General features: G+C 46.5%; 1 protein-coding gene across 9 annotated transcripts in view; it reads left to right on the top strand.

Moving 5' to 3' along the window:
• SEMA5A (semaphorin 5A) overlaps window positions 1–27,339 on the top strand; it is a 469,481-nt gene that overhangs the window by 6,395 nt on the left and 435,747 nt on the right. The window contains exon 1 of one of the 9 annotated variants that reach the window (XM_047729866.1): window positions 5,799–5,887. The exons of 7 other annotated variants lie outside the window; for them this stretch is intronic. The gene's annotated coding sequence lies outside the window, so the exon portion shown is untranslated. Of the gene's footprint in view, window positions 1–5,798; window positions 5,888–9,593; window positions 9,712–27,339 lie in introns of those variants that run through there. One more of the 9 variants, XM_047729864.1, reaches the window with a different exon arrangement.

Raw genomic sequence — 27,339 nt, 5'->3', positions numbered from 1 at the left:
CGTATCCTCATGACAGAGTTTCTCCCGTTTACCGAGATTTTAGAAATTCTAGAGTATTTTAGAGACTGTGGTAGCCTTTCTTATCTTATTTCTGAGATTAGGCCAGTCAGCCTGGTCACTTAGTGGAATTTATAGATTTAATAAGCTGAAACAGATGAGGGGATGAGCAGAATGTGAGACAGTCCCACAACGGACGAGTATTCAGCAAGAAAATGAATGAATTCTTGATCTGTGCTGCAGAATGTATGCTTAGTGAAAGAAGCCGGTCACAGAAGACTACCTATCAAATGGAAAGTCTAGAAAATGCAAGCCTGTAAATACAGAATGCAGGTTAGTGGTTGCCTGGGGCTGGGGATTTGGGAGGGACTGTCAGTGGACGGGGCAGGTCTCTCTGGGATGATGGGAATGTTCTCAAACAGGATTGTGGAGAGACTCCTGCAATTCTGTACCTTTACTAAAAATCACTGGATTGTATGCTTACAAGGAGTAAATTTTATGGTATATAACTTATACCTCAATAAAGTTGTTTTAAAAAGAAAAGGAATCTGGGACATAATCTCTGCAGCGAGAGCACCGTGCATGGCCAGCGGCCCAAACAGATCCCGCCGTGAAGTGGAAATTATATTCCGGGTTTCTGTGATATTCACAAAGGCGAGTGCTGGGGCCGTAGGGTGCTCAGGTTCGCTTCCTGGGGGCTGAACTCGGAACCGTGATCTTTTATGAAAATGAGCAAAGCCAGGTTGTTTTGCAAATAAGGGCACGGAACTGAATGAAATCACTTGATTAAACTGACCAGCCAGCCTAGCTGGTCACTGTTTGGTGCACCTGCGAGACTTCCCTTCTGCCAGTTTTGTTAGGTTGCAGGCTCTGGGCGGTCGGCGGGGTGGGTGGGGGGCATTTTTCAAAACATAGAATCTCTGGGTCTCATCAGAGCTGCAGGGTCTGAACTCCCAGCGTCTTGCTCTGCTGGTCAAACAGCGCTGCTTTTCTGTGACCGGGGAAAATCTCATGACGCCTGCTTCTGTGTCCTTGTACATTTTCTTCATAGGGCATTTACTTCCGCGGGTGAGGCGGGTGACATCCAACAGCCAGATCCAGTGGCAGAACACAGGTTTTTAAATGCACAGGGAGGGCCTGAGTACTTAAAGGAGAGTGTGGGGCACCTGGGTGGCTCAGTGGGTTAAAGCCTCTGCCTTCGGTTCAGGTCATGATCCCAGAATCCTGGGATCGAGCCCCACATTGGGCTCTCTGATCAGTGGAGAGCCTGCTTCCCCCCTCTCTCTGCCGACCTCTCTGCCTGCTTGTAATCTCTGTCTGTCAAATAAATAAGTAAAATCTTTAAAAAAAAATAAAGGAGAGTGTGGTGGTGGTTGTTTTCCCCCTCTTTTAGCAGAAGAGTCATAGAATCACTTCTAGCTCTTTCTGTGCAGCTCTGACGAGTCCTGCAGCTAAAGCAGGACCTGAAATTAGGTGATGCGTAGAGATCCATGTGAATTGCCTGTAATTTCCTTGCTCTTTGAGTGTTGTCTCTGGGTAGAAGTGTGTCTTCAGCTCTCCCTTGTTCATTCCGACTTCCATCTGCCGAGTGCATCGACATCCTCTCTGCCTCCCGCCGTGGGGTGTCCTCAGCTCTTTCTCGGGCACTTTGCTCTCCCCACACCAGTTGGTGTCCACATGGTGACTTTCTGCGGGAGTGTTTAGTTTGGCACCGACTGTCCGAGGTCCAGATAGACCCAGTATGGCTTTTGGGAGCTGGCTGGGACTCAGCAGCCTCCAGAGCTCGTATGCCTCTCTCTGTGTAGTAATAAAGTATCTTTATCCAGCCCTGTGATGTTTTTGGGCAAGCATTTTCCAACAACGTCTAATTTCTTCAGTTCTTGTAGTTGTATGCTGAAGCTGAAATTGATGGAAGGTTCGGATCCTAGTGCAAGAGCTTTCTTGACCTCGTACCAATGTAATTTCTGATTGGGGTATTCTGAATCTGCCTGCTCCCAAACTGGCAGCCTAACTTAGATGCAAATTAAGAGTAATATTTATAAAATGACCATGTTTTTCTATTACCAGCTCTAATTTGTGACTCACCCTTGGTGAGTGACAAGGGATAATTTTGCATTTGCTTTAGTATTTCCTAATGCTTGTTGGAGGGCAAAGGGGTGGGTGACATTTTTATTTTTATTTTTAGACATTTTTATTTTTGATGTCACTTTTGATGGTTTTCATTGGTCCATAACATACTGTTTAGATGGGTACTTTTTAGCAGTTGTTTTCTATCATTTTCAATGAGCTAATATTCTCCGGATTTCAAGGACAACTAGTTAAGCATTCTCTTCAACAGATTGACTGTGTACATGCTTAGAGCAATTTCCATGTTGCTAGGATATTTAGTTTTGAAACATGAGGGATAAGAAACGATGTGCTGTTCTCCTGTTTTAAGACCTCCTTTAGAATAACTGTTGATTTGTGTTGGATCTGATAGCTGGGGGAGGGGGAATCATAACGAGAGTAATATGGAGTGTTACATAGAGAATGGCGTGAAGACATTGCCCTCAATGGGGAAAGTGCTTTAGACCTGCACTTTGGATGCTTTTTTACTTTTTTTCCTAAACCATTTCTTTTTCTGGATAGCATCCAAATGGTAACATCAAATATTGATTTTGGACACTAAAATCTATAGGATCCTAACTTTACTCAGGCAGCAGGGAGCACAGGGAAGAACCTGGAATGTTCACTCTACAGCCTGGGGCTCTGCCGTCCCTTCTATCTGCTGACTCCTCCTTACCTTACATCCTGTCAGTGCTCTGAGGTTTCAAACTGGGGGATCTTCGCTAACCTGTCAGCGAAGGAGAATGCCTTTAAAGTCTGATCTAGGAGGCAAAGATAGGCAGTTCCATTATTTAAGTTTGAGATTTCTGGGCTGTATGTATAAAAGAAAGGTCATGTTTTCAGAGCGGGGGTCCAGTGCCCAGATGCTCAGGGTGGGAAGGAGAGTGTTGAACTCTGGTTTCCTCCCAGTTCCAACAGAGCTGCTCCTCAAATGTCCTTCTATGGCTTTTTCAATTCTCTGCTAATCCAGCAGGCTTTTAATTATTATATTTCTCCTTCCCCAGAAAGTTTAGAGCGAAGCTGAGCTCATAACGCCCTCTGATTGACCCTATTGTTTCTAACAGGACCCAGCTCACTCTCTTTCCCTTCCCTTCCTTTTCTGTGCCCTCCCCCCACATGAAAGCACTTTGCTGGGTTTTGCCCTGGGTCTGGTGCTGTCAGGCGTCTCCACTACCTGACTCTTAGCTGAGGGGTTTCAGAATTACTGTCGATGTCAGCTGACCACGACAGACATGTTCTCTCCCCCAGAATCTTGTTCCTGTAGGGATCCGAATTGGCTCTCAGAGATCGGATCTCATCTAGGTCAGTTACGAGTGTCCCAGGAAGGTTGTTAAGTTACGTTCCATCATTTGCTCCACATTTCATGGTGCTCTCGAGCTGGGGAAAACTTGCTTCTGCTTATCAGATAACTGTAGAGAGGGAGAAGCATTTGCTCCAAGACAGTAGGAACCCCTCTCTCCCTGGGTCACAGTCAGGATAGAAGGGACCTGAAGCCTTGGAGCTCTGTTCTCAGGCCCTCCCACTCTCCACCTTTGAATCCCTCCCGCTCCCTTGGCCACTGGTCAGACCACCAAGGTGGTGCTCAGCAGGTAACTCAAACCCAGGTACTTTGAGTTAAAGTACTTCCTACACTACCCACCCCCCCCTTTTTTTTTTTTCGATGCGCATCTTAAATTTGTGTTTTCCTCCAACTTGCTATAAGTAAAAAATACTCCCCTGGGATGTAAATTGTGCAGCGGTCAGGAGGCGGGGCTGGCAGTGGAGACAGGCGGTAGGGGGAGGGGAGCCCTGTGCAGAGAGCTCTGCAGGCCCAGGCAGTGATTCTCGGCTGTCTGCGCCTTCCAAGCAGACTCCAAAGTTAGGCCTGAAGCCAAATTTACTCTCCGTCTGCCAGCAGTGATGGAATTCCTAGGTCCTATCACCAGCTTGTGAAAAGAAATCATTCAGAAAACTGCAAGCCGGCAAGGAAGAATTGCAAAGAGTCATTCACTTGAAAGCTTACGCCCGCAAATGTTATTTAACTTTGAACAATTTCTCCAGGCCCACCTGCTGGCTTTCCATCTCCTTGAGGTTTATCTTGGTGCCTAGGAAAGCCTGTGAAGGATTCACAGTGGGGATCTGATGGGACATGCCCCAGGGGTGATAGCAGCCAAAGGGCCTTCCTCAAGTCCCCTACCTCGCTCAGTCCTGACTGGAGAGTCTGTGCACTAAGTTCACTTCTCTGGAAATGCCTGGAGTCAATGTAAGTGCTTGGACTTCAGTCACTAAGGATACAAACCACAGGACAGTAGAGGGGAAGCCCAGTCTTCATAGTAGTCAGATACCCTGTCAGTTAAAATACCTTGAAGATAATTTTTAAGAGTATCCACTGATGAATTAATTGTTTATTGAGGTAGGCACAAGGAAATCAATACTTGGAACTTGGACCATGGCTAAGGAGCGGACGGACTTGACAGGAATGGGGAAGGGGCTACACAGAGTCATGTGCCATGGATTTTTAATTGGGAAGAAGTCTGTTTCCCAGTAACTACATAGTATTTAAAGGGACTTTTTTTTTTTTCCTTAGTGCAAATTATAACAAAAAAAAAATCACACCCTGCAGACTCAAACACAATTTAGGATTGTATTTTATGTATTTCTTTTGGTTGCTAGAGGGGAGTAGTGCAGGCTTTGGGGTGAGTTTGGGATAGAGAAGTTCAGATAAACATTTTTCATTTGATCTTTGTGACCTTGAGTTTCTTGATAATCTTTCAGAAAATCCCAGGTGTTTCATTTATTTATTTATTTATTTGGGCGGTCAATGACTTTTCTCTTTTCTCTCTTAAGGGACTTAAGACTTCTTAAGCCTGGGATGGTAGATTAGAGAAGCTCAGGATGGCGCCAGCTGGCTTTCATGATGCTACATAGGGTCATCTTCCTGTTTCGGAGCGCCCAGCTCTATTGGTGGGTTGGTTTGGGGGTCAACATGAAGAAGGGGCAGAGAAAGGAAACTATCACCCTGAATAATGGAGACGTCCCCCTGAGCCCCAGAGAATGTTGGTTTCATTTGGTCTTTCTTCCATTTAATAAAGTCCACACTGGCATTTTCTGTCCTCCTCCTGTGTCCAAGACAGCAATCATTTGCAAAAGCCCTGACCCTTCTGGTTGTCAGTGCACTTGTGATTCACAGAATAGCCCTGGAGCACGGTGGTACAGTTTGCATGGGACTACAATGGCTCCCACGGGCTGGAACGCTGGCCAGGCCGCCCCTTGAGGGGGCACTGATGGAGCCCCTAAGTCATGGCTATGAGTTCTCCCCCCGATGGTGTGTGATCAAGAGTGTCTTTAGTGACTTGTGGTAGTGCATGGACCTGGATGCTGGTTTGGTTTGGCCACTTCGTAGTAAGTAAGTGCTTCTCAGTGGGGTTTTAAGTTTTTGTTTTTCAATGAAAAGTATACTTTCCCCCAAAGAACTGGCCATGGAGCTCAGATTTCCAGCCTTAGGGTTGTGGGAAGGAGTGATAAGCGGGAAGAATAGGACCATGATTAGAGGCTTGGCAACATGGTTATCAAGAGGGCTGGACAAAGAGTGCAGATAGTGGATGGCTCAGGCTGGGGACAGATAAGGGGGCCCTCAGGGCCAAGTGGTCTTTAGGGGTTCTTCTTTAATTGCACTTTTGACTGAGCACCTGGTTCAGTTAAGCCTGCAGGGGTAAATTTAGGAAAACAAACCAAAAGCACCTTTGGGAAGGCTGCTGGTTTCAAAGTGTATAGGAATGCTTCTGTTTACTTCGTTCCTCTTTAGGTAATAGGGCTACTGTGTCTTTTTTTAAACCTAGCTCTTGGTGCTGATGTTGGTTTCTGCCTATTAGCCATTTTGCCAGATAATGTTATAGTTCACGGGTAGATGGATGTCACCCATGTGTGACAGCTTGTGTCAGATATTTACAAAGCCCCCGGTGAAGGGGGCCATCCGTGCCAGCCAGGTCCAAGTCGTGTGTCCTTCCTACATGTGGGAAGAAAAGATTTTGTAGGTGTATTTCTATCAAAGAGTTCGGCATTAAACTTTTAAGGATTGGGAGAAAGCTAAAGGAATTCATATAAAGACATAATTAGAGTATGCAGGGATTGTGTGAAATGTAACATGTTTGAAATGCTTTGCTTTCTGAGCAATTGGGAAGTTGTTAACTGTTTCCTTTTCTCACATTGGCTTCCAGATGATTAATTGGATTTACTTAATTAAATGCTCCACATTCAAGTGGAGTGGAGGCCCAGGGAGTATTCTGAAAATAGTATCAATTATTTTCTATCGATCTACAATATACAACATTGTTTGCTTATACTTAGAGCAAAGACATTCAGTTCTATATTAATAATCTTTCTTTTTAAATTATTTAACTGTGAGTTCTAAAGTGAAAAATCTATTTAAAATATCTTATAGATGATCTCAAAAATCTCAAATCTTGAAATTCTATTCCTTTACTGCATTCCAGGGGAGTCAGCCAGCTTTGAAACTAGAAGCACGTTTCTGTTGCTGCCACAGTATGTTGAAATGTTTGGAGGGGTAGCTGGGCTATTTTTAGCAAGTTCAAATGTATCCTGTGGTGGCCGATTTCCAATGATCCAAAATTAGTCATGGGATCTTGGACAGCATAGTGTCAAGGGCTCAGACAACCAGCCTGCTCAACATCTTTGCATTGTCAACCTGAATCTGGCAGGAGGATTGATCGCTTTGGTCCAACAATGCATCATTCTTTGGAGAAAACAAAAGGATAACCCCTCACTGTGAACAAAGGGATCAGAAGCTGGGCAAAGTGGGTGCTGAATAAAATTGGCCATAGTTCAGGCTGTTGGAAAGATGACAGATTCTTGGTGATGAGGACAGTTAAAAACTTAATGGGGGTATTTTTATTTTATTGGTAGGGGCATAAAGGTCAACAGCTGAGATGCTGCCCCCCCCCTTTCTGTTTTGTTTACATGAAAAGAAGGTCAAAGGACAACCCCTAGGGCAGGAAAAGCTTACTTATTGCAATGGTCTTTCATCTATGGAAAAAAGGAAAGCGACAGTTACCCTCCTGAAAAGATCTCCCAACTCATGTTGCCCCCAATCATGTGAGAGCCCAATGCCCAATTTGTTTTGAAAGAATTATATTTCCATTTCCCATGTCTAGAGAAACACTTCATTATTAAATATATATGCAACGTACTGTTGTCCTTGGCAGTGATCGCTGATGACTGTTTTTCATTAAGGTTTTGTTGTTTTTATTGTTGTTTTCTTGTAATCTGTAGCTTACAAGAGGATGGGCCAATTTTTAATAGTTTTATTCTGACAAAACTTTTCTGTTGTCTTTTAAGAGGGAGAGTGTGGGTGTTTGTGGGGGAGAGTGGGAGGAAGGGTGGGGGAGAGGTAGAGAGAGGGATAGAGAATCTTAAGCAGGCTCCAAGCTTAAATCAAGAGCTCCTCTTTCCTATGACCTTAATTCAAATTGACATGGGAGACGGAGGTTGGTTTGATTCGAAGGAAGGTAGTACATTTGGTTGAATTACATCCTGTCTGTTGAAGGTTGAGGGCCTCCTGATTGATGGAACCATTCCATAGAATTCTAGAATTTGGAAGATAGTGAACCTGTCCAGTGTTTGCCTCCAGGCAGGGCCTTTTCTAAACCCTCATAGAGGGATGGTGACCTATTATCTTCTTAGAGAAGGGTGTAGGCAGGGGCCCCTAATTACAATGTGGGCTATTTATTTTTACTCTAGTGCAGAGGCGCCCAAGGATGAAAGGTAGCATTTGGTCAACTAAAAAGCATTGACCAGAAATTTCCTTTGTGTCAGAGCCCAGGCCCTGCCTTGGGAATACGGTGTGTACAGGACAGAATTTCTGCCCTCTTGGTGCGCGTTTTCAAGAACTGAACAGACACCGGGGATTGTCTAGAACCCCGCCCCAGGACGACCAGAAATGGCAGGTGCAGGAGTCCAGTGCGGGCTCGGCTGGAGCAGTGCTCTTGTCCCCGTGCCCCGCTCCGCTTCCTCACTTCCCGGGACTCCGGGAGCCTGGAGGTCTGGCAGCTGCATGCCCTGGCGGCCTGGTCCCACGTAGGTCCCCTCTGCCCAGGACGCCCAGCTGCCCTGTCGGAGCATCGGCAGCGGATGCGGGGTGGGCGGTGGGGTGGGGTCTTCTGATGTCCTTCTCTATTAGCAGAAAATCGGAAGCTGTGAGCTAAGTAAGGCTCCAGGTGTTCATGGACTTGTTTTCAGGATCTTTGAGAAGTTCATGGTCACCCCCTTGGGATCGTCGGGGAGCTGGATGCCGAGACTCCCGTTTGACCAGCTCAGCCTCTCGCAGGGCCGCAAACCTGCGGTGCGTTTCCCGATGGTTTCCGGGACAAAGTCTCACGATTCACCAGCACCGCAGGACTGCCTTTCCTGGTGTTTAATGCACTTTGCAGTCAGGCAGAGAAAATCAGCCTTTCCTGAAATGGAAGAGGCTTGGGATGTGGACGGGAGAGTTGGCGCTGGAACAAGGCTGCGGCCCAGCGGCTCCTGCGGAACATCCGCGCTCCAGCCGCTCCCCGATGCGCGTGGGCACTTCCTGTCACCAGAGCGCTTGAGCAGCGCTGCCCTCCGGGCCTGGCTGTGTCCCTGACTTGGGAGGAGCTACAGCTACTGTCTCTCTAGGGTTGCAAAGGCCGCTGGCCACGTCGACACTCTACTGAGTCTGTTTGAACTTGACACCCTTTGGGTCTCATGGTGCTTGAGTTCCAAAAAACTACTCTGAAGCCCCCAGTTCCAGATGACCCAAGGGAGACCAAGAGCAGCGAGAATCTGGGGACTGAAGGAGCAGAAGGAGGTCTTAGCAATACCTCCAGCAGCCTGAAAGAACTATTTCTCCATCTACACCTCCCCTTCTTGCTGAAGAGCTTTAAACCGAGTGAATGATAATTGGAGGCTAACTTCGTAGTTGTTTTCAAATACACCCATGCCATTTGATAAAGGTTGAAATAGGCGGCGGGCAGTGTTTGAAAGCATGCTACTAGTTTATAATTAAAAAAAAAAAAGTCTGGCTCCAGTTCAATAGATGGTTTAATGATGTTGGCAGAGGCCTGCGGGTCACTGTCTGAGATTTTCCTGGCATAAAGAGCTTGCATGTTTTATTTTGTTTTAATTGAAGTTTATTAGTGGTAATTTCGGTTCAGTAGCTTAGCATGAAAGGAAGGCCACAGCCCTATACCCTGAAGCTGGTGGGAGGAGCAGGCAGGGGAGGGGAGGGGGGAGCTCTCAGCTGCCAGGCAGAGGCAGGCTGCCCCACCGGCGCCAAGTGGTATCCTGACCTCTCAGAGAGGGGATGACAGGCCCGGCTGCCAGCGAGAAGGTTGTGGGCACTTGCGTTTGAGTAACGTGGGGTGGAAGCAGTGAGAGCAGGGCTGGCACCTGGAGGCAGGCGCTCTTCTCACCCAAGGCCTGGCTGCCGTCCTTAGGTGGTTCCTTAGCTGACAGCTGGTTTGTACTTTTAGAACTGGGGGAAGACTTGGATGAGCCAGAGCCTCCTGGAGACTGTGCTCCGACAGGCTCAAAATTCAGGCTGCCCTTCTGCTTCTTTCTCGGGATTTCCGGAAGAATGAAGACGTGTAGGTACAATCATCATATGGTGGGAACTGCCTGAGCACAGAGCCCTACCTAGATCTCTAGACCTTTCGATCTGGGTCGTCCTGAAATCTGTAGGTGCCTGGCTTCCAGGTTAAATTGTTTTAGTACCTGGGAATATAATACAAATATATATTTTAGTACCTGGGAATATAATACAAATAATGTAGTTCTTATTTCTAGGGCCCGCGTACCCTTACTCTCCTCTTAAAGGTAAATATAGTAAGCCTTTGAACAAGGCTTCAGGGGTAGTGATCCCACAGCTGAAATCTGCATATCATTTCTGAGTCTCCCAAACTTGACTGGTAAGGGCCTACTGTTGACCAGAAGCTTTGCCAATAACATGGACAGTTGTCTAACACATTTTGTGTGTTGTATGCATTATATGCCATATTCTTACAAGGAAGTAAGCTAGGGGGAAGAAAATGTTGCTAAGAAAGTCGTAAGGAAGAGAAAATATATTTCTAGTCCTGTACTGTAGTTATCAACAAAAAATCTGTTCAGACCCATGCATCTGTAAATTACATGGTTGCATTTGTTTGTTTCCCTGATCTATGGCTATGCGGCATGTTATCCCATACCTTCGTGGTCAAGGACATTCATCTGTTACTCTCCTCCTCAGTCTTCCGGGGGGCTGGGCTCAGCCAGGTGGTTCTCCTTGGGGGTCGCTCGTGCGGTGGCTGTCGCATTGCTGGGGCCCTCCTCCTCAGAGGCTTCCCAGGGCTGGATGTTCAAGATGGATTCCATCACACGTCTGGCACCAGAGGGTCCCTCCGTGTGGCCTCCCTCCCTTAGTTGAAGACATGGGCTTCAAGAGGCAGGAAACACAAGCTTCCAGGCCATCTAAGGCCGTGCCCAGCACTGGCACTGTATTCTGTTGGTCACAGTGGCCCTCGGGCTTTGCCCAGATTCCTGGGTAGGAGAAATCGAGTGTGTAGGGCTGGGCCAGTGCCAAGGCATGGTGCAGAAAAACGTGTGGGAGGGGATAGTGTGTGGAGGCCATCTGTGGAAAAGTACAATCTGCCACATCATTCCTCATGTTCAGAGTCTAGGAACCGACAAAATAAATGTGTAATCACTCGCTAAGGTCAATCAGACTTGACGTCACTTCTAGAACGACAGGATTTAGAAGACATCACATGGGTGCCGCAGACTTGCAAATTACAAAATGAATGCTCTTTTTTTTCATTAAAAATGGATTTTTTTAAACGCCATGATGAAGATTAGTTGCAGGATATCCTTAAATATCAAAGTCCTGTAGATCTTTTCAATATGGTTAGGAGGCAGCATGAATGTACTGGTTACCAGAGTAGATTTGGGATTGGAGAGGCCGGATTTGGAGCTCAGTTCTGCGAGAATTTGAGGACCGTCTCAGTCTCTGTGGGCCCCTCTCCTCAAGTCGGAAGGAGCAGTTCCTGACTGGTAGGTGTCCTGACACGATGCCAGCCTGAATGCATGTGAATTTCTTGCTCCACTGTGAGCATCCTGTAGTGTTGGCAAGTATCCGTGTTGAGAATAGAAATTCTCTTGACAAGCCCAGCTGTGGGTTAACGTCTTCCTCTACCCAAAAAGCACGTTGTAGGATGCACTTGGATCATCTCCCCTGGTAGGCCACCTGCACAGGAATGCCCACAGAGCCGTGGGAGGGAGGTGGGAAGAAAAAGGAATTTGCCAAAAATAAAAACAGGGATGGGAATTATTGCTTGACTTTGCAAAAAAGCAAATCTCTCTTGATGTTAGGAAAAAGTAAAACAAACAAACAAAGAAACCCATGGTTGGTTGATTTCTTGTCTGTTTGTGCTGGGTATCTTCTGCTTTCCCTTGTAGATCCTTTCTGGAGCTTCTTCCAGGCTTGGGAGGTTCAGGTGCGTGAACGGCATCCTGGGCTTGCCGGCCTTCTGCTTCTGGATGGCTTCCTCCTATGAGAGCCTTGAAGGGGTTGAAGGAGGGCTGGTGCCCTGAGGAGTGTGCATTGCTGGCCCCACGCGTCCTTCCACCATGGCCTCCATACCTGCCAGGGGGGCCCTCTACACCGCCTCCCGCAGCTCTCAGAACTGGAAAAATGCTCCCTCCTCAGGAGCTGGAGCTGGTAGCTGAGTGGACTCAGGGCCTCTGTTTCCCTCCCCGTTATCAATCCTCTCTTTGTTCTGATACCCACGTGGAGGGCGGCCTGAGTCCTCAGAGCCCTGCCCGCCCCATCCCTGGAATGATGGCCTTGACATCCTTTTTCGGTTGGTTCTGTGACAGCTGCTCCTGCTAGCAAGGGGACGAGTGTGAGCAGTTAAGAACTCCATTATATTTTCTAATGCCGGCAGAGAGTGTTCGAGATGGATGCCTTGTCTCGTTGAACTCACGGCCTTCTCTGATCAGTTGTTGTATGTTATTTGGGGGTCACCTAAGTCATATACAGCTCAGCAGGGGTGAAGCAGACCCTGTGGCTGGAAACTTGATCTTGTGCTGAAATTGGACCAGAATCCTGGCCACCGGATTGCTGTGCGTTGCCGACCACCAGCGAGGAGGGACCGGGTGGGACTGGGTGACAACTTGCAGCTTAAAGTCGGGCTGCCCCAGGGCTTCCAGACCTTCCATCACAGATGGCTCTCTGGGAACACATTGCCTCTGGAGCTTGACCAAAGGCTGACAGTGTTTCCATTAGAAAATCAGGAGTCTCTAGGCTAGACGTTCCTGGTGCACAAGCTTACGTCTTTACTGGGTAATGGACAGCTGGTTTGCATAATTAAAGACACCTGTATATGTTAGGAATTAGTTTTGAGAAAATCAGTGAACTCTATTATCCTGGGACAGCCCTCCTAAATGGGGTCTGAGATATACTTAATCTCAGATACATAAACACGCAAAAATATCTGTTTACCTCTTGGTTTATACACCCACATCCCACTTGGCCTTCTAGCTTCACCCTGAACGTAAATGTTTATTATCCTAGTGTTTCGTGTGCTTTTAGTTAATTGATATGCGTGGGGAAGAGGAGGACTCTCCCGGCTCAGGCAAGCATTTCCCCATCCTTTCAGTATTTACATGAGCTTGGGAAGCGTTTGGTGCCAAAAACTTTGCAACTCAGCGTACAATAAAAGTTTTATAGGAGGTTGTATTTTGGATGAAATGTGTGGCTTCTAATGAGAAAAGAAATGCTACTTCTGATTACTTTCCTAGTTATTAATAACCTCAAAGGGGTTCCCAATTCTCCGGAGCTCCCCATAATTTTTAAAATTATAATTATTGCAATCTTTAAAATGATTATTTTTCCACAATGTGGCCTTATAAAGGGCCACAAGGACAGATACTCCAAACAGTACAGTTTTTGCTCCAGATTCACTTATTTCAAATCTCTAGAACTTAATCTTTGAGAAACAGTGCCTCTGTCAACTGTTGTCCCATCCCGCTATGGATTCATGCTCATGGGAAAAAGATACCGTTTCTCAGTCTGCTGTGCAAGGAATTTCAGCCTCTCTGGAAACATTCCCAAACTTTTCTCATTCTTGTTCTACTTCCCTGAGGAGTCTCAGCAGAGACAGTGCCTAGAAGCAAGGCGGGGGGGACATTTTGGGTTGTGTCAGTGACTGGGGGTGCTCCTGGCATGTGGGAACCGAGGGCCGGCACAGCCATTATTATCTGTTTTCCTTGCTTGAAGAATCCTGGTACCTTCCGGCTCAGAATCCAGCTCCTTCTCGAGTCCCAGCTCCAGCCTGAACTCCCAGGGAATGCACGGCGCTGCTCTGGCCTGCTCCTGAAATCCTGGTCCTGTGCTGTCATTGCAGGTCGCTGGATGTAAACACTCGGTTACACGGAGGGCTGACAAGGTTTTCTTAAAAAGGGTTGAATGGCAAGTGTTTAGGTTTTGAGGGCTACCTGGTCTGACTACTTGGTTGTGGTGTTGCAGTACAAAAGCAGCGACTAGAGCATGCAAAGGAGTGGGTGTGGCTATGTGCCAATAAAACTTTATTTACACAAATAGACAGGGGGCCAGATTTGGCCCACAGGCCATAGTTCTTTTTTTTTTTTTTTTTTTAAAGATTTTATTTATTTATTTGACAGAGATCACAAGTAGGCAGAGAGGCAGGCAGAGAGAGAGGGGGAAGCAGGCTCCCTGCTGAGCAGAGAGCCCGATGCGGGGCTCGATCCCAGGACCCTGGGATCATGACCTGAGCCGAAGGCAGAGGCTTTAACCCACTGAGCCACCCAGGCGCCCCCAGGCCATTTTTCTTGACCCTTGGCTTAAAGCATATGACATAGCTATTTTTGTAGTTCAAAAATAGTCAACTATTGGAAATTTCATGGGATTCAGTATAATACATACCTTGTTATGACTCTCCTTATCATCTGAGTGTGTGCCTCATTTCTACTCCAAAGACATCCATATCTCTCTTCTTCCTCTCTGTGTGTTTGGTATTAACTTGTTTTTATCCTTCTGTGGTGCCCAAGTCAAACCCTGAAATATTTTGGTCATGCAGTAAACACATGTTTAGTAAGGATTTGGAATGCAGAACCCTAAACTCAAAATCCCTTCCCTGAAAGACAACTTGGGGTCTATTAACTAATCTCGCAGTTACCCTAGAACGTGTTTGTGTCCGTATCGACAATTGCATGGATAGCAGTTGAGATATGCTGGGTCCTTATCCTGTGACCAAGGGGATGTTCATTAAAATTGTGGTGGTTGTTGCCATCTGTACCTGTTTCCTAGGGCTGCCATAACACACACTTGGGGGCTTAGAGCAGGCAAGATCTGTCCTGTCACTGTCCTGGAGGCCAGGAGTCTGAAATCAAGGTGTAGGCAATGTTGCTTCCTTCTGGAGGCCGTGGGGCAGAATCTGTTCTCTACCTCTTCCCAGTTTCTGGTGGGGGCCCGCAGTCCCTGGGATCTTGTTTGTAGATATCTTTCTGGATTTCACTAACGTCGCCCTGTGGCATTATCCCTGGGTCCCTTCTTAGAAGGACACAGTCGCTGGATTAGGGCCCACTCTGTTCTGGAATGATCTCATCTTAATTTAGCCAATGACATCTGCAAAAAATCCTTATTTCCAAATACTAGAATGTTCTGAGGTTCCTGGTAGATGTGAGTTTTGGGGGGAGGCACCATGTCATTTTGCAGCCCAGGTGTAGCATCTGTAAAGGGGTGATGCAGAGTGCCCGGCACCGGGGATGGCTCTAGCTGGCATCCAGACAGAAGCTGGCAGTCCACAGAGCCCTTTTCTGCCCTGACAGGCAGTCCCGAGTTCCTTGCTTCAGACCTAGACTGGAGAGTTCCGTTTTTGAGTGCTCTGTAAACATGCAAACTGTAAACATGCGCTGATTTCAGTCTGCCTGCCAGCCACTTCTTCCAGACCCACGAGAAAGTGCCCCAGGAGGAGGTCTGGTGTGGCCTTGATGACTGATCAGTGACTGTCCCCTTGTCTTTGGTCCCTCCTTCTAGCTTTCTCTACATTAGTGTAATAATTTAGATGCTTCACATAGATTGTGTTTAACAGTTTTGACTTATGAGGTTTTGTAAACAGTTTTATGTGGTACGGAATGCTGGCAGTTACAGCTGAGATTTGAAAAATATACCATGAAGATTTCTCACTTTATAAATGCTTACCATTCCCGCATTTTTGTGGGATTCGTGAGCATAATTACTTTGCCATTTTAGAAACGGAAACCACTTTCTTCTTCTTCTTCTTTTTTTTTTTTAAAGATTTTATTTATTTGACAGAGAGAGAGATCACAAGTAGGCAGAGAGGCAGACAGAGAGAGAGAGGGGAGGAAGCAGGCTCCCTGAGGAGCAGAGAGCCTGATGCGGGGCTCGATCCCAGGACCCTGGGATCATGACCTGAGCCGAAGGCAGAGGCTTTAACCCACTGAGCCACCCAGGCACCCCGGAAACCACCTTCTTTTAAGAGAGGTGATAGTACGGGAGCTTACATCTCTAAGGGGACTTTGATAAGATAAGGCTCTGCAGAAAGAGGCGACATTTAGACATTTAAAATAGGAAGCCCACAGCTGGTGCGTCTCATTTACTTCTTCTACTCAAATCATAATTGTCCTTTGTGGGGACTCAGTGTGGCGATTACACGGCTCCCTTATGCATGTCTCCTTTATCAATTTCATTTTCCTCTTGAGTGGGAGAGTTAATTCCTGTTTTATCTAAATAAAGAACAGAGTTTTTTTCCAGCTTATAATAGATTTTAAACAGTCTCATATTAGCTATATAAATCAAATCACCTTTATTGCTTACTAATTGCTTTATCTTGTAAAATTGTTTATATCTTTATCTTACTTAAGCTCAAAGTATGCATGTACACAGTAGTTTGGAGGAAAGAAGATTGATTACCTTCAAGAAGCTGTTTCAATAGCGTTAGGAGCTGTGTCGTCCAAACTACGCAGAAGGCTGTGCAAATTCAATTTCAGCTGAAGACCAACTCTGCCAAGAACTGGGTAGAAATTCTACAATAGAAATGTAGCAGGAAGAAGCTGAATTATATTAAGACTTGTTGTTGGGGCCAAATTTAGATTTTAGTTTTGCTGAGTAGTATTAATTTCACAGTTATGATGAACCTCACAGGCAAGGATTAAGTTTCCAGGTTAAAGCTGTTCATTTGGGAAGTCCAGGAACGAAAACCCATTTGGGAGAATGAGGCATTGTTCGCGACACACCTCCCTTTATTTGCTCCCTGTTTGGGGTCTTTGCTCCATTTTCTCTCTTGTACATGTAACCCGGCTGCTCCAAAGGCTTGAGATCATTTCTCATGGTGGCCGCCATCTTGCCTTTTTCCCCGGAAGTTGTCATCATCATTTACAGGGTAGCCAAGCATGTCGATGCTGTGTTAGACCGGGAAGGGGTGCAGAAGGGAGGAAATGAGGTCTATTGGGAAGATTCCCTCCCCCTCCCTGCAGATGGGGTCACTTAGGATGGGAGGCTGCCCGAGCCTGTGTTCTGGAGCCCCAGACAGTCTTGGCCCTCAGGGAACAAGTGGATCGCTCAGCGTGCTCTGGACCCCTAGGGAAGGCGAAGGAAGTCCTGGGACAGGTGTGGTAACAGGGACCTGAGCATCTGCTCAGATACCTGTGACCCTGCAGGGACACAAGCAGGCACTCTAACCTGTCACCTCCTCCCTGAAGGATGCCAGGTGCCCTCCTTGGAGAGGGTGATCATCATGGACCACCAGGGACACACAGACACACGCTGTGGGTGGAGGCAAGTTCAGAGCTCAGCAAAGGCAAGGAAGTACTTGAGTTGAAGATCTTTCTCACCAAAGAGTGGATGGACTGTTGACAAGGGAAGGAGGTTTTTTCTTTGTCACTTGTGGCCCCCAGGGCAGGAAACAAGGATCAGCGAGGGAAAAAAACCTTAATCAGGTAGAGTCACAAAGAAATGCAATGGGCTGGGCTTGAGGCCTCAAATGGGATTGATAAACCACTTGGCAGGAATATTCAGAAACGCATTAAATCCTGAATAACGAGCCTCCAGCATTGCTGTATGTTTACCATTATTTTTGTTTTAGTTTGTATTCCCGAGTCATTATTTCTAGACAGAGGACCTTTGTGTATTTCAAACAAAGTAAATTAAAAAAAAAAAATTTAGGGTTGTTTTTGATTTACAGAAAAGTTGCCGAGCTACTGAGGAGAGTTCCTGTATGCTGCGCTCGCAGATCCTTCCCTGGTCTTAGGTCAGCGTGGTCCGTGGGCCACAGTGAGAAGCCAGCATGGGTCTGTTGTTATGAACCCAAGTAGGGACTTCCTATGTACTTCCTCGGGGTCCCCTTCTCCGCATCCTCTCTTGGTTCCAGGATCTCCTCAGGATCCCACATGATGCCTAGTTGTCTTGCCTAGGTTCCCCGTGCTGCTGTTCACTCTGTCAGGCTCGTCCTTGTCCGGGACGACCTTGACAGTTCTGAGGAGTGCTGACCAGAGATCGTGCAGAACGTCCCTCAGCGTGGGTGTGTCTGATGTTTTCCTCACGACTCGGCTGTAGGTGGTGGGTTTGAGGAGGCCACCGGGGACGTGCCATTCCCACTGCACCTTCCTGGGTGGGTGGCGTCAGTGTCCCACTGTGGATGCTGACCCTCATTCGCCTGGCTGAGGTCCTATACATGTGGTGTGACAAGTCCTCCAAAGACAGGAGGTGCTATTGGTCCTACGTGAGCCCTGCTCTGTACCGGCCCCTCCCTGCCAGCTCCACCCTCCCCATCCCTCCCCCTCTGGCTCCCCTTCCCCCATGCTGGCTCCAGAAGCCCTTCCTTCCAGAGATCATCCCCGCTGCCTGCTTACCTCCTCCTCACCCCACTCTGGTTGCCCTTTGTCCTGCTCTGTGTTCCCCTTGGGCTCATCAACATGGGCATCCTGGGTAGGTTTGTCTGTGTGCTCGCTGTCCCCTTCCCACGAGGGCGGGGAGTGTTCTCTCTCCACTGAATGCTCAGCCCTGAGCATTCTGAACGAAAAGCAAACAAATGAGTGATTTGCAGGAAGAAGGGTCATGGCATTTAGACCATGACCCTCTACATCGGAGGTTATGGTTTTGGGGTGAAGGAATGTCAGTACCAGGCCATCGTGACGGGCCTTTCCTAGATGCCCTTCAGGGGCACCCATGGCACTTGGCTATTTTCTGCCCTCTTTTCTCACAGGATTCTGCTTGGAGAGCTGTGGGGTTTGATGATGCCCCCTTTCCCCTAGCACTTTTCTTCACAAAGGACTGTGCTTGTGTTTTCTGCATATGTTACTGTATTTGCAGTGGCACATTGTGATTAAATAATCACATTGTGATTAAATAAAAATTTATTTATTTGGTAGAGAGAGACACTGTGAGAGAGGGAACACAAGGGGGGAGTGGGAGAGGGAGAAGCAGGCTTCCCACTGAGCAGGGAGCCCGATGTGGGTCTTGATCCCAGGACACTGATGACAACCGAAGGCAGACACTGGACGACTGAGCCACTCAGGCACCCCTCAAATGGGTTTCAAGCAGGGAAATGCATCTGAGTGCATCAGAAAGGAAGGGAGACTCGCAATTAAGGTAATAAACGACGTCTTAGAATGCAACAGTGATCTGACAGAATGCTCTGAAATTCCGTTGGATTTACAGTTGGATTTATAGGCCTGAAAAACCAGCCCGTGCTTGGCCCAGCTTGGTCTGAGTGTGATCTTAGCACGGTCTCAGCTGTCCCAGCTGTCTTGGCTTGGCCTTAGTGTTAGGAGTGGGTCAGGTAGTCGGGGGCCGGGGCCTCCAACAAGAAGATAAGGAGTCAGGACGGTGAAAATAAAACAGCACGACGCCCTGCTTTGTAGCTTAGACAGAACGGCACTGATATTCTGGTTTGCAGCCTTTGCAGAAATGCAAAACGTCCTAAACTAAGAGAGTGAACCACAAAAGCATTTGTCAATGTCATGGGCAAGGGCCAGTGAAGACCGAAGGCCCCAGGCGTCAGTCACAAAGGACCATCAGCATTGGACATGAACTTAATGGGTCGACAGATAGGCGACCAAAGCCCTGATTGGCATGACTCAGCACACCCTGACTGCTTCAGAAAGTTCTGCAAAAGAGCTCATAAAAACCCCTAAACTTAGAAACTCCGGGAGCAGCCCTCTCGGGGCCCTGTCCCTCTCTAGGAGCATTATACTCTGCTCAATCAACTTTGCTTTGCTGCCCACCACTCTCCGTCTGGTCTCCTTCTTCATTCTTCCAAGAGGCGTGACCAAGAACCCCGGGCATGAAGGGGACACAAAATCCTGCAACATTAGCACGGTCTTAGCATGATCTCAGCAATCTTAGCGTGGTCTTAGTGTGGTCTTAGCTCTCTCACTATGGCCTTCGGATGGTTTCAGTACGGTCTTAGTGTGGGTCTTAACCCCTGTTTACTTCAGCACTTGATGATGCGGATTTCGTGCTGGTTCCTAGTTCGGGATTGCTAGTCCTTGGCTTTGGTACATGCCTGGCTATTGGAAACATATCTAAAGACTTTTTCCTTCTTTGACATGGAGTGCTGAGGGGTAAACCCCAAAAAGGCCTCTTTCAGCATTAATTTTGTGGCTAGAGAAGATAAAAGCAAATGAGAGAATTAGCACCAAATGCAAAAGACCCTAGTTCAGGTTGTTCCTGCAGTTCAGTGCTGGGAAGCGTTTTCTCACTTTGCAAACAGAGTCGAACAATGGAAAGTTCAGGGGCATTGTCCTTTTCCAACGCGGTGCAAAACAGGATCAAACTTAACTTTCTCTGTGGCTAACCCGTCAACAATGTGCTATGCGCAAAGTAGAACGCAAACGTTTAATTTGGAAATGTTTTGGAATTCTTTTTACACTCGAGTTGAAAGTAGGACAGTTACTTAAAAAAAAAAAAAAAGAAAAAAAAGCCATGACCAGGAAGGGCTGTGCAAACAATGTGGGCAAACAGAGCACACTCTGTCAGTGCCTAATAACACGGTGATAATTAGCAGTGACATGTTTTACAGAGACAGGAGGGAAACCCAACACAGCCGCACAAAATGAGGCAAAAACGCCCATAAATATGCTGGCAGAACGGAACTCAACTTTATATTTATGTGTTTATAATATGCCATAGTTATTAATTTAACCCTGAGAGGAGTAATTCAAGTAGCAGCTGCCCCCAAATGAGTCTCATTTATCAAGCTCAAAAAATATTTTCTACTCTCGTGTGGAATGAAAAAAAAAATAGGTGAAAGATAAACATGTCATTCTGGGCTATAAAAATATCATTGAGACTCATATTTAAAAAAACTTTTTTTACCTCCTCTGGTGATTCAGTATCTCTCTGTCTCTCTGTTGTTAGTAGACGGGTCATTTTCTCCTTTTGGGCATCCATTAAGCATTAGGCAGTGTACAAGCTGCTCTGAAAAAAGATTAAGTAATACCTGATCAGAAAGCGTCAGACAGACAGACAGCGTCCAACAGATACACAGATAAATCGACAGAAATCCACGGGGCGGGGGGAGCTGTTCACGGCCGCGAAGCTGGACGGACATCGCTAGGCAGTGGGTGGGTTCACGCTTTCCTGCCTTATTTTCTCTCTGTAAATACTGTAGAAATGTATTTTGATCGTTACATAGGAAATCTACAGAGGACCGGCTTGGTAAACATGTAATAGGCGGGGTCGTTGAGATCATTTGTCTTCCTAAGGTGTAAATTGGATATTTTAGGAGTTTACGTGAATTTCTTACGTCTTAAAAATTGGTGAGAAGCCACTCCACTGACCTTCAGGAGTTGAGGGGGAATGTGTTGTGCTCACCTAGGAATTAGCTGACTCAAGGAGGGGCCATTGTATCTTCAGAGTGCATGAAACTCTCGATTGAGTCACACGTAAATAACCCAGCTGTTTTAACGTGTAATTTAACAGTTCCACAGCAAACCACACGGTAGGTGATAGTGCTTGAATGAAACGTTTGTGCTACTGTCTTCTGCAAATTCAGCTATTTCTGGGAATTTGCCTACAGTTAATTTTTTTTGTGACTGAAATAGAGTTGCTTTGCCTGTTGTAAATTGCAAGTCATTTTTGAAGTTTTTGTCTGGTTTCCATAGTAACTGCTTATGTTTCCTTTTTATGTGATGATGCAAATCATTGCTTTTCATGACCTTTCTCACCTGTTGCTACCATAAACCACGACCAGAAGGGAAAAAACTCCTTTGTGTTAGTTTGCTTGCTTTTTCGGTGTGTGTTCTTGGTCTGCAAATTTGAGTAGCTATGGTTACAGGAAACTCGATTGGAGGGAGTCAGCTTGTTGGTAAGGTGCAGCCCCTAGATTCTTCTGTGACATTACTGTCTTCGTAATGAGCTGGGAAAGTAGACGTTGTAAACTTTATAGGTTTACCGATGCACTAAAAATGACCATTTCACAGATTCATTGTATGAAACCCCTTCCGTTAGCCGAAGGATTCCCAGTCATTGGTGGGCTGGCTTCATTAATTATAGAAATTAATTATAGTCACTAGTTTGAAAAAAGTGGAGTACAAGTGACTCTTTTACTCATGGTTGAGCTCCTGGTGTTTATTCTACTTCTCCTACCTGAAGGTGTGGACATGAAGGCCATCTGAGGATTCTGTAAAGATGCAGACCGTGATCCATGGTACCAGGGCAAGGCCCGAGAGTCTGCATTTTGGACGAGCTCCCAGATGATGCTGATGTCAGGGGTCTGGGAGCCCTGCTTGGGGTAGCCAAGTTATGCTTCCCAGAACTCCAGAGTTGTTAAAAACCTTGGAGAAGATCCTTTTTCCCTCCTGCATAGATTTGAGTAAGCAGGCTAGGCAAAATTTCACCTGAATCTCACTGTTGTTGATTTAGGGAAACACATGGCAGTCATCAACAGGTTTCACAGAATTTGTGTTTCTGTTGGTGCTTGGTTACACTGTGCGTGTATGTCCTAAGTGAATAGTGTGTATGAGTGGTTGTGTGTGTGTGTGTGTGTGGTGTATGTGTGTGTCGTGTGAGTGGTGTGTGTGGTGTGAGGGTGATGTATGTGTATGTGATGTGTATGAGTTGTGTGTGTGGTGTGAGCATGATACATGTCTGTGGTGTGTTTGTGTGATGTGTATGAGTGGTGTATATGAGGGGTGTGTGTGTAGGTGTGTGATGTGAGTGGTGTGCCTGTACTGTGTGAGTGTGGTGTGTGTATGTCAGAGGACTGTGTGTGGTGCGAGTGTGGTATGTGTAGGTGTGTATGAGGGGTGTGTGTAGTGTGAGTGTAGTATGCATGTGTTGGACAGGTGTATGGTGTGAGTGTGCTGTGAGTGTGGTATGTGTATGTTGGAGGTGAGTGTGTTGTGAGTGTGGTACATGTATATTCGAGGTGCATGTGTGGTGTGAGTGTGGTGTGCGTGTGGTATGTGTATATTGCACGGGTGTGTGGTGTGAATGTGGTATGTGTATGTTGGATAGGTGTGTGGTGTGTGTGGTATGTGTATGTTGGAAGTGTGTGTTTGGTGTGAGTATGTGATGTGAGTGTGGTATGTGTATGTTGGACGGGTGTGTGGTGTGAGTGTGGTATGTGTATATTGGATAGGTGTGTGGTGCGAGTGTGGTACATGTCTGTTGGAGGTGAGTGGTGCGAGTGTGTGATGTGAGTGTGGTATGTGTTGGAGGTGAGTGTGGTGTGAATGTGGTACATGCATATTGGACGGGTGTGTGGTGTGAGTGTGGTATGTGTATGCTGGAGGTGAGTGTGGTACTGTACGTTGGACGGTCATGTGGTCTGGGTGTGGCACACGTGTGCTGGGCGGGCGTGTGGTGTGGGTGTGGCACGCGTGCGTCGGGCGGGCGTGTGTGGGGTGAGCGGCGAGCGCGCCTGCGCACTCTGGAGGCGGGGCGAGGGCGCTCCCCCCCCCCCCCACCCCCGCGCCTGCTGTGCGGTGCCCTGCACGGCGTTTCGCCCGGGGGACACGCTGAACGGATCTGTTGGGTTAAAGCCGTGGGATGTACGAGCGTCGCGTTGACGGGACAGAAGGAGATTGTTCTGTAGCGAATTCACGGATCTCAAATAACTGTCGCTTGGAAAGGGGCAAGTGGCTGGACAAGAGAAGAGAATTCCCGTCGCAGTTCCTGCGCGGGGCCCCGGGGACCTCATCGGCGGGAGCAGGGAGCGACCCTGGCTCTCTGCACGCTCTGGACTCCTGGGTCCTTTCTGGGGCAGGGGAAGAAATGGGATTCCTGTGCCCATCTTATTTCCAGATTTTATACTGCCGGTCACGCCTGTCCTTTCCCTTCCGTCTGATCAGCTGCTGCGCAGGAAGCGGACCCGGGAAGCCGCAGCGGGTGCAACGGGACTCCTGGGCTGCTGTCTGCTTAGCGGTGCGCGCCCCGGACGGAGCAGGGCTGCGGGCGTCCGATCCGTCGGGTTTCGTGGGCGCCTAGAAGCTCGTCTGAGATGGAGGGCTAAGCGGGGACACGGCGTGCTCTCCCGACTTCTCCGCTGAGCCCCTGTTGCTGTAACCGTGGCAGGCACGCACTTTCACACTTAGGTCAGGCACCTCAAGGAAACTTGCACGCACTCATACTATCATGAAAGCTGCTCTATCAGCCTTTTCCCCCTTTTGTGTAATATTCTTCAAAATTTATTTGAGGGGCGCCTGGGTGGCTCAGTGGGTTGAAGCCTCTGCCTTCGGCTCAGGTCATGATCTCAGGGTCCTGGGATCGAGCCCCACATCAGGCTCTCTACTCAGCAGGGAGCCTGCTTCCTCCTCTCTCTCTGCCTGCCTCTCTGCCTACTTGTGATCTCTCTCTCTGTCAAATAAATAAATAAAATCTTAAAAAAATTTAAGTATTTGAGTGAGAGAGAGCGAGCCCTCTTGAGCAGGGGGAGGGGCAGGAGAGGGAGAAGAAGGAATGACCTGGGGGCTGCGGAGGGGGTCACACCAAAGTCAGTTGTTTTGTTTGATCTTTGAGGAAATAACTTAAAATCAAAATGGGAAAATTTTATTTTTGCTGACCTATTAATTAAAAATGTGTTAATCAGCCCAGCAGTACCCTGAAGATAGCCAAGGGTCTGAGCTCAAATGTCCAATTCCTTATTTTGTACCTCAAATAACCCATGATCACATTCAGATGGTTATTTTCCCTCTTATTTCCCATGACTGTAATGTCTTTGGGCAGTGGGTTAATCAGTTTGACCGCACAGGCTGATGTTAATTTAACAAACTTATAATTTTTTAAACTTGAGATACAGGACCAATTTTGAGTTAGAGTTTGGCTACTGTTAGAAAAATAGGCTTTGAGTGCGGGAGGAAGACATTTTGAGGAACCTGATTTAAAACTTTTCAACATCTTCTTTATAAGAATGAAGGGATCATGGGATCCCATCCTATCATTTTTCTCCAAGAGTTTCATAATGCACAGGGCTAATGTTTAAGTTTGAGTGGAATTTAAACTAGCCAGGGGCGCCTGGGTGGCTCAGTAGGTTAAGCAGCTGCCTTCAACTCCTGTTGTGATCTCTGGGTCCTGGGATGGAGCCCTGTGTCGGGCTCCCTGCTTAGTGGGGAGCTGGCTTCTCCCTCTCCCCCTATTCCTTCCCTATGCTTGTGCTCTTTCTCTCTCTCAAATAAAGAAATAAACCTCTTTAAAAAAAGGAAAAAAAAAAGAAAAGAAAAACTAGCCAAAGATTTCAAGACGCTGATCATTATGAGGGATTCTTAGAAAGCACATATCTGTTTGCCAAGGTGATCTGGGAATAGTTTGGAGTGATCACACGGTAAACATCCACTGCTCTGTAGGCAGAATGGTCGCCCAGATAATGGGAGGTTATCCTGGATGGTCCACGTGGGTTCTGGATGCTACCAGCAAGAGACTTTAGGAGAGGGAGATGGCAGAAGTTGCTACAGTCAGAGAGGAGAAGGAGAAGTGAAGGAGGTGCGGAGAGATGTGAAGATGCTGATCTCCTGGCCTGGAAGCAGATCCCAGCCGAGGGTTGCAAGAACACAGCTCTGGAAGCTGGAAAGGCAAGGAAAAGGATTCTCTTCTAGAACCTTCAGAGGGAGCATGGCCCTAGGGAGGTGTTGGAGTCATGGCAGAGAAACCGTTTTCAAATTTCTGACCTCCGGAAGTGCAAGGGGAGGAAATTTGAGTTGTTTTAAGCCACCGAGTTTATGGTAATTGGTTTCAGCAGTAATTGGTTTCATAGGAAACTGACATGCCACTCCACCACATTACTAAGCTTTGGGCCTAAGTGCCTTGTGTTTTTCAAAGTAAAATTAATATCCCAAGTATAAGAGACCTGTAGGAAACTGTAGTGGCTTTAGTGATTCAAAGAAAGGAAAAATTAAAATGCAAACAAAATTTAGACTTCGACTCTGGGGTATCGATTGTTTGGAAAAGCTGTGGGAATTGATGGAACTGGTGATTCTTCACTTTCTTGGCATTTTATGACACAGCTGTGGGCTGTACCGTCTGTTTCGTGTGAGGACCTGCTCCTGCCACGATGTTGTACAAAGATTGTAGATTTTGCTGAGGACATGAAGTCCTTCCCGACCTTTCCCTCCTCTGCTCCCTCTCCTCCCAGATGCAGATAGGTGTTCTCTGTGACTGAGGTTTTCTGGAAGACAACTCTGTAGGGTGTGCATATTTTTTTTATTTGATTTGATTAAGATATTCTAGAAAGAAAAGGAATTCATTTTTAAAGAAATTTGATGGAATATCAAGGATTTGACACCATCTTGGATGAAAAAGTGTTAGAATTCTCTCTGGCTTATTATTATTATTATTATTTTTTTAACAGTAAAGATAGTGTGGTTCTCCAGCTTAATAATGTTCTAAGAGTGAATCGTTCAAGTCCTTAAATTTCCTAAAACACACCTTTAACCCAGGAGACTGTGATTTTTTTTCCCCTTCCTTCCTTTTCTCCCTCCTCTTCCTTCCTTCTTTCCATCCATCCTTCCTTTCTTCCTTCCTTCCTTCCTTCCTTCCTTTTTTCTCAAGATGGGAGATTTATTTTCCTAAAAAATTTGAGTGGGAGAAGTCACATTGTCACCTTGATAACCTGGACTTACGTTAAGCCTCACTTGCGTATTTTTCTTTTGCATCTCATTTCAATGAAATAAGGCAGACCGCTTTTACTACTTGAACTTGGCTTCATTTTATTCTTTGTTTCCATTAATGCTTTTCTTGCTTTGGCACAGAACACTATTTGATTCACAACACTCTAGGAAAAAATGCTTAATTACCGAAAAACTTTGACTGAGATTCAGGAAGCACATGTAGGGGAACATATTTGTTCAGGTTTCGTTTATATGACTTTCAAAAATAGATTAAAATAATCTGCGACAAAACCAAATTGGTGCTTTCATTGAAAGGACTTGATTGTGAGTGGAACAGAAAGAGATAGTGTCTAAGGCTTCCTTTCATTTAAAATGCCTTAAATGGAGAAGCAGGATGGATCACAGTGCTCCTGCGGGCGAGGGACCAGGGTCTTCTTGAGGTTTTTCCAGGACCCTCTGCACAGTTCGACAGAACCGAACGTGAACATCGCCTTTCAAATCCATTCCATGTGCATTGACACTGCTCAGTTATTATGGACACCCATTAAAAAAAAAAAGATAAGAAAGAAAGAGAGAAGAAAGAAAGAAAAGCAACGGGATTAGGAATTGCAAGACCAGGATTTCTACCTTGTGGCTTCATCAGGATTCATCACTTCCTGCTCATGTGAGTCTAGACAAGTCCCTTCAGTGCCCTAAGTTTCCAGATCTTTATTGACACAGTAGGACTCTTTGCCTTGCTTCCACTCAGGATTCTTTGGAGGACTGAAAGATTGGGGATGTGGAAACAGTTCCTAAAGTATAATTTTATATACAAAGAAATGCTTAATTATGGAGGTGTTTTGATTCTGCTAAAGTAAACTTTTTGCATACTTGTTTATTTTTTGGGTAGCATGGAGAAGAATCAGTTCTGCTCTTAAGCTGTTAACAAGGGAGATGGAGGGAGGGGAGGCGATGTCAGGTCCTGTTTGTTCCAGGAACCATGGCTCTGACTTCCTCTAACTCTGATGCCTGGAACCTAAGATTGATGCAAACCCCTTAGTCTTCATCCATCTCTATACGATGAAGAAAGTTTCCAGATTCTTCCAGCTTAAATTCCCGTGTAAGAGAGAATATGGTGTCTGTGCAAAGAAGAACAAATGGGAAGAGAAACCATTTTTT

The sequence above is a fragment of the Lutra lutra genome, chromosome 5 (assembly GCF_902655055.1).
Source record: "Lutra lutra chromosome 5, mLutLut1.2, whole genome shotgun sequence".
Lineage (NCBI taxonomy): Eukaryota > Metazoa > Chordata > Mammalia > Carnivora > Mustelidae > Lutra > Lutra lutra.
The sequence above is the reverse complement of the archived record's forward strand: the minus strand, read 5'-3'. Positions and strand labels throughout refer to the sequence as shown.